Below are 12,830 nucleotides of genomic sequence, written 5' to 3'. Positions count from 1 at the left end.
CAGTGACCCAATTTCCAGGTCAAGTCACATTTAGAGGTGCCAGCAGTTAAGACTTGGAGAAATCGTTTTAGGGGACATAGTTCAACCCAGTGAAACAAACAAACAAACAATATCAAAGATTAAAATGTGTAAGGCCACTACAAACCAAATCAACATTAAGCCAGTGGGAATGGAACTTTGAGCTCCAGGATTAATCGGAGACTTGTCATTAAACCAAAGAAAAAACATACCCCTTTTATCCACAAACTTTTTGCCGAGAATGGTTTCTGTTGAGTTTTGTAAAGGATGCTCTGCTTAAACACTGAGGTCTTGTTTGTAATCATTTCAGAAACCCAATAGAGGAAAACAGTGCTGCTGAGTTGCTTCCAAATGTTTTACTTAAAAAATTAAAAATGACTGCAAGGAGAAAAACCATGTGGACGGCTTCCCTAAAGATCACCTTGGGGTTAAGTACAATGCTCTATTAGCTCAGGCTCGATCTCTCAGGAGACACAATTCAGAGAAAAGTCAAAAGTCGTATTGATTAAATCAATTTAGCAGTTTGAATACATAAAAGTCAAGTGGTCAGTTTGAAAAAAAGAAATCTGTCAACTTCTCTCTTTTGATCTTAAACGAAAATCAAACGATAGCTTTCATTTAATCATCAGAAAGCCTTCAATAGACCATACATTTCTCTGGCTTCTAATATCATGATCATGTTATATCTCTGCCTCAGAGTGGGGAAAAGTCTGAGCCCGTGGCTCGATTAGTAGCTTAGGCTTTTCCGTAAGCAGACCGGCCGGCACACTTTGATGATTGCTGACAACTCTGTCTTTGGGGACGCCTCTGTTGTGTTAACACTTCTGCACACCCGCTCAAGAGAATGCATTTGATACTTTCAAGTGAAAACCCACATCTACTTCCCGATATATTTTTTGATATCTCAAGTATTGACTCTGTATGTACAGAAGTCCTTTGAAAAGCAGATATGCCTGGAAGATGGCTCTGTGAGCACATCTTGTCCTCAGTCTGAAACATGGAGACAGTGGGTAACTATCGCAACACCCTGGGGCAAATAGTACTGAAAGGCCTTTACCTCGAAATAAAATTCTTAGAATATACATTCAAACGGGACTGCAACAGTGCATGCCATTGAAGTGGCTTTCACGCCGTTTGCCATTTGGGATGACGCCTGTCTCTGAGTCCATCCAACAGTGCACGTTAACGACAGTTGACTTTACGTCTTCATTTATCTCCAGAAACAGCTCCACCTGCAACCGTGAGCCAGAAAATGGTTAAAATTTATGCTCTCATGTGAATTCCCATGAAAAGGTGGCTTTTAAGATGAGGCAGGGCTCAGATTTTGAACCGGAAAAACTGGCAGCAATTTGACAAGAACGTATAGTAGTTTGGCATCATGTTGACATGACTTCAACAAGAAAAACTTGTCAACTATAACTCCCAGCTATGTAGACATTTGGAGTTACATATATGCACTCTCCGAAACACAGAACGGGACCCTCTATACAGCCGTGCGACTCTTGAGTATATTTGTGGATCAAGCCACTAACACCTGTAAAAATACATATGAAATATAAACCTTAATTGAAATATGTTCACCATGCTTAATTGAAACATGCTCCCAGGAAAGCAAAGGAGGTTTTGCCTATGCAAAAAATGGCAGAATAGAGCCCAAAGGTAACACAATATTCTTCTATTGGTGGGGTTTTTTATTTAATGAAACTGTAAGACAAATATCTCATGTGCTTGGCTCATTAACAATACTTATTTTTTTAATCAGAATTAATATTCTTCCATATTTTCTTTGGAAGTAGCAATATTGATGTTTATATGAAATGCAAACAAATGATGCAATGTTTCACATTTTCCAGTTTTTCACTGTGATATATTCATTCTCTGAAATTTCATGTTAGCACAACCAAAAACAAAGTGCTTCCACAGTTCATTTCAAGATAATATATTGCCCCATAATAGCAAACGCAGTGCGACTTGGGCTTCAGAACTGGAAGCTAAAGCAGTCTTGGTACATGTGTCCATTATATCTTGAACAAGGCTCTTTTCGTAGGTCTTAGACCACTGATAAGTTATTAAAAGACACAACTTCTATGTGAGTGACAAAACTTGTCAAATACATAGATGCAGGGGCGCCTGGGTGGCACAGCAGTTAAGCGTCTGCCTTCGGCTCAGGGCATGATCCCGGAGTTCTGGGATCGAGGCCCACGTCAGGCTCTTCCTCTATGAGCCTGCTTCTTCCTCTCCCACTCCCCCTGCTTGTGTTCCCTCTCTCGCTGGCTGTCTCTCTCTCTGTCGAATAAATAAATAAAAACTTAAAAAAAAATACATAGATGCAGATAAAGATATAGACGCAGATATATTTCAATTCTCTGACTTACAATATTTTGAAAGGAACATCCCTGGCAGCCAAGAGAAAGTTACAAGCATGCAATTCTAAAAAAAAAAAAAAAAAAAAAAAAAAATGAAACGAAGTTTACAAGAGAAAGAAAAGCTGACTCTTTAGAATTTAGTGGTTCAGTGAATGATAGACCTCACTCAGCAAAATCACATATCTCTAACCTCCACCTGTTTACTTTGTCGCTAAAGCATATTAATACATGTTTTTATATGTAATTATCCATATAATGTTTCATAAATATTAGAAATTTTTAAAAAGGTAAGCTCAGTTTGAAAACTTTCAATCAATCCACTGCTTTGAAACTTTTGGTAGAAAAAGCTGAGTATAAGCATCAAATTATGAGTAGTTGAATTGAAATAGACAACATTGATCTGTACTATGTTCTTAAATGTCATTGACTTCTTGGTGTATGCCAAGTATACACATAAAAGCTTATGAATCCTTGTGAAAATCTTTAGAAATTGGTATCTTGCAGATTTCAACCAAGCACTCTGAAACTCAAGAGAAGTTGGGTTTCCCAACATCACATCTTGAGTAAATGATAGAATCTGCACTCTTAACCACAGCCTTTTAAAGATAATTCAAATTACTCATCGTGTATTTCCTAAGGAAATCACTTGCGTATGATATACTCTATTTTCTATGTTAAATTAAGCAAAAATAATTTTCTCTCTTGTTTAAATAGAAAAATGTAGTGAAAAAATGGGAATTTTAGGTTGTTAAAACATTTGAGCAATGTACAGTAAAGCCAAGTTCTAAATAGCAAGGATGACATTATACATATTTTCATAGGAATAAGAGCTTTCTGGAAGATCATAAATGTTTAAGCATAAACATACCATAGAGTGGCAACCAGGATAATTCTTGATTCAATGTGGAATGTTCTCTGCACAATCTGAATTTACTCATTAATTGCCAAATATCCACTTTGTTTTGGAATGTGCAAATCTTTAAGATAGATCTTAACTTTCAAGATATTTAACCTCCAAGACCCCAAGAAGACCCTGTGAAAGTAATGCATAAAAGGAAATAGTCCACAATCATCAATTTTTATGTTCTTCCTTCATCCAATTCAAATATCTCAGTCTCTGCCAAGTCTCTCCTACTCATTTTCTTTTTTTGCAATTGCTATAAGTTTACTATTTTATTTTATTCATCAATCACACGTATGGCTTAAAGGGTTAGCTTTACCTAAAATATCCATTTTCCCCTTCTTTGTCAAAAAGAGAAGTCCTGAGTTGTAGCTGGATGCATGACTTTCCAGAATAAAGGAATTTCTTACATTTCTCCACCTCCCTAGCAGCCCGGTAAGACCTTGTGAGTTCTAGCCCACGGAATGTAAATGGAAGTAAGCAGTCCACGCATACGCCATCTTTGTGTTTTCTTATAACGTCAGGAGCTTTGGCAGCCATCTTTGAACATGAAGTGATCTTAGACCAGAGGCTTCACAACAAGACAATCACATGAAAGGAGGTGGTCCCTGACACTGGGGAATGCTATTCCAACCAAGATCAATTGCCTTCAGACTTTTGAACATAAGAGAAATATTTCCAGCTTGCTAATTCATGTTTTTAAAAATAATTTGCAGCCAACCCAATTTATCTTAAACAACATATAATTTACCATCACATTTGATCTTTTTTGCTTATAAAATGCCACAACAAAGAGTAGCACAGGTTAGTTTTAGAGTTCTGGCGGCAGGCATAAACAAACAGCTTGGGTGATCAGAACACGGCGAAGTTTCGATTGCCTATGAATTTGCTGGCTGACTTACCTTTCTTTTGTACATGGTACAAAGTGATTTTTCTTTGTTCTGACTAATATCTGACAAGGTCCAGTTCCACAGATTTTGTGGGTGAAAGGCTCTTTGAAATAGTGAAGTACCTGTGTATGCTCACCTTTCAATGTTTTCTGAAATGACACTTGTGTGAACAACTGGGAATTCATTCGCCTGCAAAAGTCAAGCGTTCTGCGTTCTCCGGTGAGGTAGGTGGGGTGGAGATGTTTACTTGGTCAATCTTAAAGCCGCCAGGAGATCTTGGCATCTGAGGTTCTAAGCAGCTGCTCAGCTTACCTCAAGGAAAACCTCTCTCAGTAGAGGCAAGTCACTAAGGGCACAGAGACAAATACTAAAGGAAAAGTTTGGCCAGCTTTGCCACAGCCTTTAATGGCATTCGAACAGGGGAGCCTGTGATGCTTTATCTTGAGGCCGTGACCATGGGTATAGATAAACCACTGCGAGTCAGACTCTACTCAAATGTTTAGTCAAGTTCAATCCAACTGTAGCTTTATAAAACCAGTCCTGTTTTTAGTCCAGATCTGACTATAGTAAACAATTTATTGAACTTTGTAAAATTCCAGATGAATTTTGTATCTAATTTCTCATATGATAGAGCAAAAAGGAATAATTGAGTGCTACCCAATTTTACATAAAATTTTAAGTACTTAAAAGTTTGAGTTTTGAGGCATTTATACTTAAAAGCCTTTGAAAAAAGTGGTTGAATAACTATTTCCTTCTTGGATGGAGAAACAAATTTTCCTTTAACTTAAAAAAAAAAAAATCACATTTGGGAGGCAGCCACCAGGGACAGTTTCACTTGGAAAGAGACTTTTTGAGAAAGTTCCAAGTGACTGAGAAAAGAGAATTATAATGGAATTTGCTCCACAACTTTTATTCTGACAGAGGGGCTATTCATCCTATGGAATTCATGTAAAATCACTGACCTGAACAATATGCTTCTGAGAATGTTTTCCTGCTTAGCTTATAAAGATATTATTATGTATCTATGATATAATCACTAGAAAATGCTCCCTCTGGGGCATTTGTTGTTTCTCTAATTATCATAGTTGATTGTGGAACTGATATCCCTGATGTGTGTAAAGGTATATCGGGAAAGTAGATACAATCTTTTATGCAAACTGCACTTTCTGTCTTCATATTAATGTCATATATAACAATTCTGTCAATTAAAGGACATCGTATAAACAGATTATTTTAATTTAAAGGGCCAACAATGATCGTAACAAGGTTACAATGGTTCCTATAGTTATTTGTGATTTTGATGCCAAGACAAATCTATTTTCAACTATAAGCTCTGATACAAGTGACTTCTCTGAGCCTTAGTCTCCTTTCTGTGCAGCAGAGCTAGAAATACTCTCATTTCACGGGACTGTTTTGGGGATAAAGTCGGATGATATGTGGAAAGGGTCTAACACGGACTCGTTGCTGTCTATTCTTAGGATTATCTTAGAATCTGTGCAATTCTAAAGCCCAAAGCCACAAATGATAGAAATATGTATTATTTTATACTGATTTTCACTGTGAAACTGAAGAAAAGTAACTCAAGAAAGTTAACCAACTATGAAGAAATTGTACTCTTTGTCAGGTCTTCTCAATTATTCAAAGTATTTGGGAAGATCAGAGATTAGGTTAATGTAAAACAGCCATGAAACTAAAAATTCTTTACAATTGGCTTTCGAACGTGTTTGGTTCTTACATTTGAAAATCGGTGTGTCTGTGGTCTAGATATTCACTTCAGAGAAAATGATGAAGACATCCCGAGAAGACGTGGTTCGGGTGGAGAGAAAGATGCCCGGCCTCCCCATCCAGTTTCTCCAGCCAGCTCTTCTCTTAACACAATGAGAGAAAATGTCTGTTTTCTCTTAACTGACAAAAAAATCTTTGCTCTCTCAAAACCTCCTTAAAGTAGGGAGGTGGCTAAGTATTTGATCTTCAAAGGGCTTGTCTTCATGCAAACTAAGTAGAGGAAATTGAAATGTCTAAAAAGCTATAATTAAGCAGATTCCATACTAACGGCATTGAACTTGAAAGCAAGTTTATTATGGATAACTCAAATTCTGATAAACCACCCAAGGACGATACTAATTAACCTCAGTGTGCTTTGAATATTATGAGGCATAGATCTGAATATGCCTTTAAAACAAAACCTGCATCAGTGATTTATCATTTATTTAGAGGTATTAATTAATTAATTAATTTTTTTAAAAGATTTTATTTATTTATTCGACAGAGATAGAGACAGCCAGCGAGAGAGGGAACACAAGCAGGGGGAGTGGGAGAGGAAGAAGCAGGCTCCCAGCAGAGGAGCCTGATGCGGGGCTTGATCCCAGATCGCCGGGATCATGCCCTGAGCCGAAGGCAGACGCTTAACCGCTGTGCCACCCAGGCGCCCCTAGAGGTATTAATTTATTAAGCGGGCATCTAAAAAACTGATAGAGTAATAATAGTAAACTGGAATTTTTTTTTGAGAAAAAAAATCACTTCTAGGATTTTCTCGAATTATCTTATTTTAGATAAAACTTTTAACACATGATTTGAATCGGATAGAAAATAAATAAGGCCCATTAAAATGCACTCCAATCATACAACTGCAAAGTATTTTTAAAACCACACATGACTCTATAGCTAATGAAAGTGAAGTAAGCTATTCTTATCGATGAAGAGAAGGCGGCATTTAGCACAGCAAGGATGTTAAATCTGGTCTTCAGAAAATCCAGAGATAATAGTATGACAGTGGGTTGGTTTATTTGTTTCTAAGAATTTATGGTAGATCATATGTGTAATTCAAGAAACAAAACAAACAAGCAAAGAGGAAAAAAAGAGAGAGAGGTAAACCAACAAACTCATAACTAACCACAGAGAACAAACTGATGGTTACCAGAGGGGAGGTGGATGGGGGATGGGTGAAATAGGTGGTGGGGATTAAGGAGTGCGCTTGTGATGAGCACCGAAACACGTATGCAAGTGTTAAATCACTGTCTTGTGCACCTAAGGCTGATATGACACTGTATGTTAACGATACTGGAACTAAAATGAAAAATTTAATTAAAAAAAGGAATCAATTGTAGAACAATTTAAAAAGAAAAAAAGTTCCTAAAAGATTTAAAACAGAACTTTAGAGAAACTTGATAATGTGTAATTGTACAGGTATTTTTTAACATTTTAACAAGAGTGTGGGCTGCCGTGTTAACGAGTATTATGTGGATGACTGTCCTGGGTCAGACATTGGATTACATAAAGTTAAACATGTTTTATTCTGCATTAGTTATCTATTGCTACATAATAAATTTTTCCGAAAGTCAGCAGCTTCGCTGGGTGGTTCTCTAATAGGCTGCAGTCAAGATGCCATGTAGGGTTGCAGTCATCTGAAGGCTTGACAGGGGCTGGAGGATCCACTTCCAAGAAGGCTGTTGGAGGGAGGCCTTAGTTCTTTGCTACTTGGGCTTCTTTGACACATAGCAACTGGCTTTTCCCAGAGCGAGTGATCCAAGAGAGAGAGTGAGGAGGAGGCTGCATGTCCTTTTATGAACCAGTCTTCAGAGTAGGAAGGCACACACTGGTATGCCTGCCTTAATCTATCCATTAGAATCCAGTCACTAAGTTAAGCCTGTATGTAAAGGGAGGGGGAATAAACCCCAATACTTGAAGGGAGAAGTATCAAAGGGTTTGTGACTATATTAAAACTGCCACATATCGCTGTAGAACTTCTCCGAGCTTTTAATACCCTAAAGTGAATCCAATAGTGTAGGTACCATTTCTCCAGCTTAGTTGACCACTGAACTCATTTATGTGGATTATTTTGCAGAACTGGTGTTCCACTGGAGACACTTCAGGATACACTGGAGGTTTAACGCTGCCATCATACACACAAAAATACTTCTATAAGAGATACATAGTATTGTTAGCTTTTAGTGATGGCAATTTATTATTATCCTTGCGCTAGGTAACAGATTTCTAGGCCTTAGATAGTCAACTTTAGTCAATGAATGTTTATCTCTATCTTCTGTGCCAGACACTGTGCTAACCAACAGTTGGCTATTTAAGGGCAGATAAGAAATGGTCCTTGTCCCTGCGGAGCCAATAAATGAGAGACAATATAGAATAATTACAGTGAAATAAGAGCAAAGACATAGAGCATATATTATGCTTGCACAATTCTAAGTGCTTTGTACACATTAACTCATTTCGTCTCCACAATAACCCGGTGAGGTGGATCCCTCTTTTACAGATGAGAAAACTGAGGCAGGGTGAGGCTGCATCACGTATTCAAGGTTATACAGCTACAAAACATGAGAGCTAGGACTTAAATCAAGGGGAGTCTGGTTCCCAAGTTTAGCTCTTAGCACTATGAATATGCTTTCCTAAGTGTTATGCTACCAGAGACTTATAGGAAAGAAGACTGCAGACAGCCCTGAACTAGGGGACTAGAGGAAAACATCACAGCAGAAGTGACACCAGAGATAGGCCTCAAAGGGTCAACTGGATGGAAAAGGGAGAAAGGAAATCATGGCCTCGGGACCCAGGGTCCCCAGAGACACTGTCCTGTTCCCGAATTATGGGTTTGGAGAACGCCAGCATGAGCTGACAACACCATGCATGGTACAGGGATCTGGGAGATGAAGCCGAAGAGCTAATGGCAATTACCTGGGAAGTAAAATTCAGAACTACAGTGCTATCTAGCTCACATCTGAAAATGTTTAATATTAATATTCACCTTTGCAAAGAGTGATTCACAGAGCCAAGAATATCTGTCTAAGATAGCCTGGAATATGGGGTGTGGTAGACACTGCGATGCACCACCCAGAACCCCTTCCAGGGATGAAAGACTTCCTCTCCCAGCTGCCGGGAGTGCTGCCAGCAGAAAGCCCTCAGCGGTCAGCCCCCTGTGGGGATTGCATCCGCTGAAGAGAGCTGGCTTACTGAAGGCCCTGACCCTTTCCTGGGACGCCGGTATCCAGTGACTGGGCAGTGTTGGGATATAAAGGCCTGTCTCTCAGCCCAACTCAGGACAGCACAAAGGGCCACCCCGGCTTTGGAGGTCCCTGCACAGCCCGTGGCAGGCCCGGGTAAGGCTGAGTCACAGCTTGACTTCTCCCTCGGCCCAATCCTGCCATCATCTCTCTTCTTCCGCAGGAAGTGATCCCAAGAGACTCCATAATAAAACTCTTGAACTTTAACCCCATCTCAGAGTCTGCCTTCTGGGGAAGCCAACCAGTGCCAATCAGTACCAGGAATGCTTGAGAAAGCAGATGCTGGGATGGGTTTTGGAGTTCTTGGCTGGCAATTTGAATTCCATCGCTGGGGTAGGCGGTGCCCAGGTAACCTCTGGTACAAGGTCGTAGTGCAATTGTGTTCACCACCTTTGCCAGTGGTGAACTGGGATGGTATCACAGTGACCAGTGGAATGGAAATCACTGACTAGTGCAGTGTAGTAGGAGTTTAAGAAATGTGTGGGAAACAGTAAGTATGAGGATGGTGGGATTGGTTGGCTATACCCACACTCGACTGACACTCTGGGATAAAAACAGTTATGACAAAGAACTAAGAGAGACTGCCATTTAAAACCTAAGAGTGAAAGCCAGAGACAGCCCCCTTGGTAGTATAAAGAGCCTCTCACCTCCTAGAGGGAGGGCAGAGAAAGCTGAAGGACAGACCAGGAGTTAATCATAACAGTAGCAGAGCTCAAAAGGTTAAGCTCCCGAACGAGGCAGGTCTGTTATGCCAATTTCAGGGCCCTGGGTTGGGGGGGAGACCGACCCTGGCACATGGACAGGACATCTGGATTGATGTGTATGAGAGTCATGAATTCCCAGATTCCCCTGAACCCACTGAGCCTGCTCCAGGGGCCCACTCTTCCTGTTAAGGGCTAGCATTTTCCCTTGCTTGCTATGAGGTCAACAGCTCAGATTCAGTCACGGTATAACCCAGCCAAGGACATACTGGGCCTGATAAGAGGAGGGGTCTGCACCCTGAAGAGCTGATGAATGGGCAGGAGCGGATGAAGGTACACTGGTCTGGATTAGGTGAATGCTTCATGAAATGTCGTGGAATGCAAGGCGGGGGACAACGGTTAGTTGTTCTATCCAGATATAGGATTTAAGTACCCCGGGGAAAGGACCCTGGGAGATAGCACAAACACACTACTAAGATGCCTCCTAGAAAAAGAATTGAGCACACTCAGTGAGGTAATCCTGCCAGAGTTGCTATGACAGGCAGTGAGAGGTTTTCAAGCTGAGAGAAATGGGCATGTGGCAGCGGACGTGTTACATAAGGCCAGAAAACCACCAGAGGTCCTTCTGCTGAAACAAGGGAGGAGCATCACTTGCCAAGCAACAGGGATATGCTGGTGAGAGCGGCACCTTTACGTTCAGTGGTAACTGTCCTCTGTAAGCCATGGCTCCCGGTAGGAGAGGCCATCCCTGGTAGCAGTGATAGGACCCCCTGCTCAAGGGAGACATAATTATGGTAATGAGAGGCAAAGTCATAAAGGCAGACAGAGGGGGTCTATGCTCAGAGCAATATGGACATTGTTATTAGCATCCCGAAGAGCAAAATAGACGGGCAACCGGGGGGGGGGGGAGGAGGTATTACTTAACCCATTAAATCAAAGCGATTAAGGATGGATAACCAGAAGGCTAAAGCCACTCATCTCAGTAAAATGTTTCTGAACCTGAACCAAGTTTTGGACCTGTAACCTAGTGGCTAAAGAAGAGGCTAGGTCTCCAGGAAGAAGGATCCTATAATTTCACGCAAGTGAACACAGTCATGATTTCTCTGTCCATCCGTAAAGAAACGTGTGGCCATTTACTAGAGAAAAGGGACAATGCCACCCAGAGACTCAAAGCATTGCCTGGGCTCCCTATACTCCTGTGATCACATGGGAGCTAAATAATAAATGAATTCTGGTCTGTGTCTGGCTCCCAGTGTGTCCACTGGGACCCTGGACAAACCCTGTGGTCATTTCCCTGGTTCCCAAATGTGTAACTGAAATAGATATACTTTGTAGCTGGCTGACCCCTCCATTGGTCTCTGAGCCTAAAGAGGTCAGAGTTATCCAAGAGGCCAGGAATAGCCAACTAGAAATCTCTGAAACTGCCCCCCCCCAGCCAATATAGTAAGTCAAAAACAATATTGCATCCCAGAGAAATGACAGAAGTTAGGGAGGGAAAGAATGTTTGGACTCTCTATTTCCTATTGAGATCACTATGCTTCTCTTTAGGAAGTTTATTTCACCTTCAAGGCCTCCAAACTGAAAAAACAATTTCTAGTGGTGATTTCATTATAGCCGTTATAATCCAATTCTGTTATGATGAAACTATTTGAAAAACCCACAAACAATTTTAAGACGGGATTTTGTCTATATATGTTATCTCCGGTACTCTTAAAAACACATTCAACTAAAGACTGCTTATACTGTTTGCGAAGGGGAAAAAGGGGGCTTTTCATTAAAAAACAAAACAAAACAAAACTATTTTCGTCTGGGACAGAGGGCAAGCAAGATGGCGGCGCCCATGGAGCTGTTCTCCTGGTTGGGGGCGGGGCTACCTTCAGTGGACCTGGACAGCCTGGCGGTGCTGACCTATGTCAGATTTACTGGTGGCCCACTCAAGATGCACAAGATCACCAACCCCTGGCAGAACCCTTCAGCAACTCTGCCTGTCCTTTGGCCCAGTCCTGTAGAGATCATCTCGGTACCACACAAGACCATCACCCACCTTCTAAAAGAGAAGTACAACGCCGATTATGATCTGTCAGCCTGACAACGGGCAGAAGGGGCAGACACCTTGGCCTTCACATCTCTGCTGGAGGAGAAGCTGCTCTGGGTGCTGATACACACTTTTGGGTAGACACCAAGAACTAGGTGGACGTGACCCGGAAGTAGTATGCAGCGGCTCTGCCGTCTCCCCTCATCTTCTCCCTTCTGGCCGGATTCCGCTGCTGTGTCGGGAGCACAGGCCTGAGAACAAGGAAGAACTGGAGAAGGAGCTGTACCAAGAGGTTCAGGAATGCCGGACCCCCTGTCTCAGCAGCTAGGCTCTCAGAAATTCTTTTTTGGAGATGCCCCAGCCTCCCTGGACACCTTTGTCTTTGGCTACTTGGCCCTGCTGCCCAATGGGAAGCTGCAGGTGCACCTCCGAGGGTCGCACAACCTCTGTGCCTACTGCACACACGTCCTCAGCCTCTGCTTCCCCCGAGACGGGGCTGAAGTGCCATCTCCACGCCACACACCAGTGGGCCCAGAGACTGAGGGGGAACCATACCAGCGCAGAAACCAGATCCTACCCATGCTGGTGGCACTGACAGCCATGGTGGGCTAGCCTGGCTCGGTAGCCTTGTCTCTCTCCAGGGGATAACCCTGCTCGCGCCCCAGGCACATGGTCCCTGGGCATGGCTGAGGATGATGAAGAGGAATGATTTGTCCTCATGCTCCCAGGACTGATCTTTCTACTATCATACATTCCAGAGGCCCCTATGTTTCCCTGTTGTTGGTACGGCTGGAAATGGGGTGCCACTCCCAGAGTAAACCTGTCCACACTGAAAAACAAAGCAAAATAAAACACAATTTTCCTGAAGTGTGTGTACGTGTATACGGATGTGTACGTGTGTTTCGATGTT

General features: G+C 41.7%; 1 pseudogene; it reads left to right on the top strand.

Moving 5' to 3' along the window:
* The first annotated feature begins 11,701 nt into the window (after positions 1 to 11,701).
* LOC103656842 lies at positions 11,702 to 12,629 on the top strand (annotated as a pseudogene).
* Positions 12,630 to 12,830: the final 201 nt, after the last annotated feature.

The sequence above is a fragment of the Ursus maritimus genome, unplaced genomic scaffold, assembly GCF_017311325.1.
Source record: "Ursus maritimus isolate PB19 unplaced genomic scaffold, ASM1731132v1 scaffold_21, whole genome shotgun sequence".
NCBI classification, from domain to species: Eukaryota; Metazoa; Chordata; class Mammalia; order Carnivora; family Ursidae; genus Ursus; species Ursus maritimus.
This window is presented reverse-complemented; position numbering and strand designations above follow the sequence as displayed.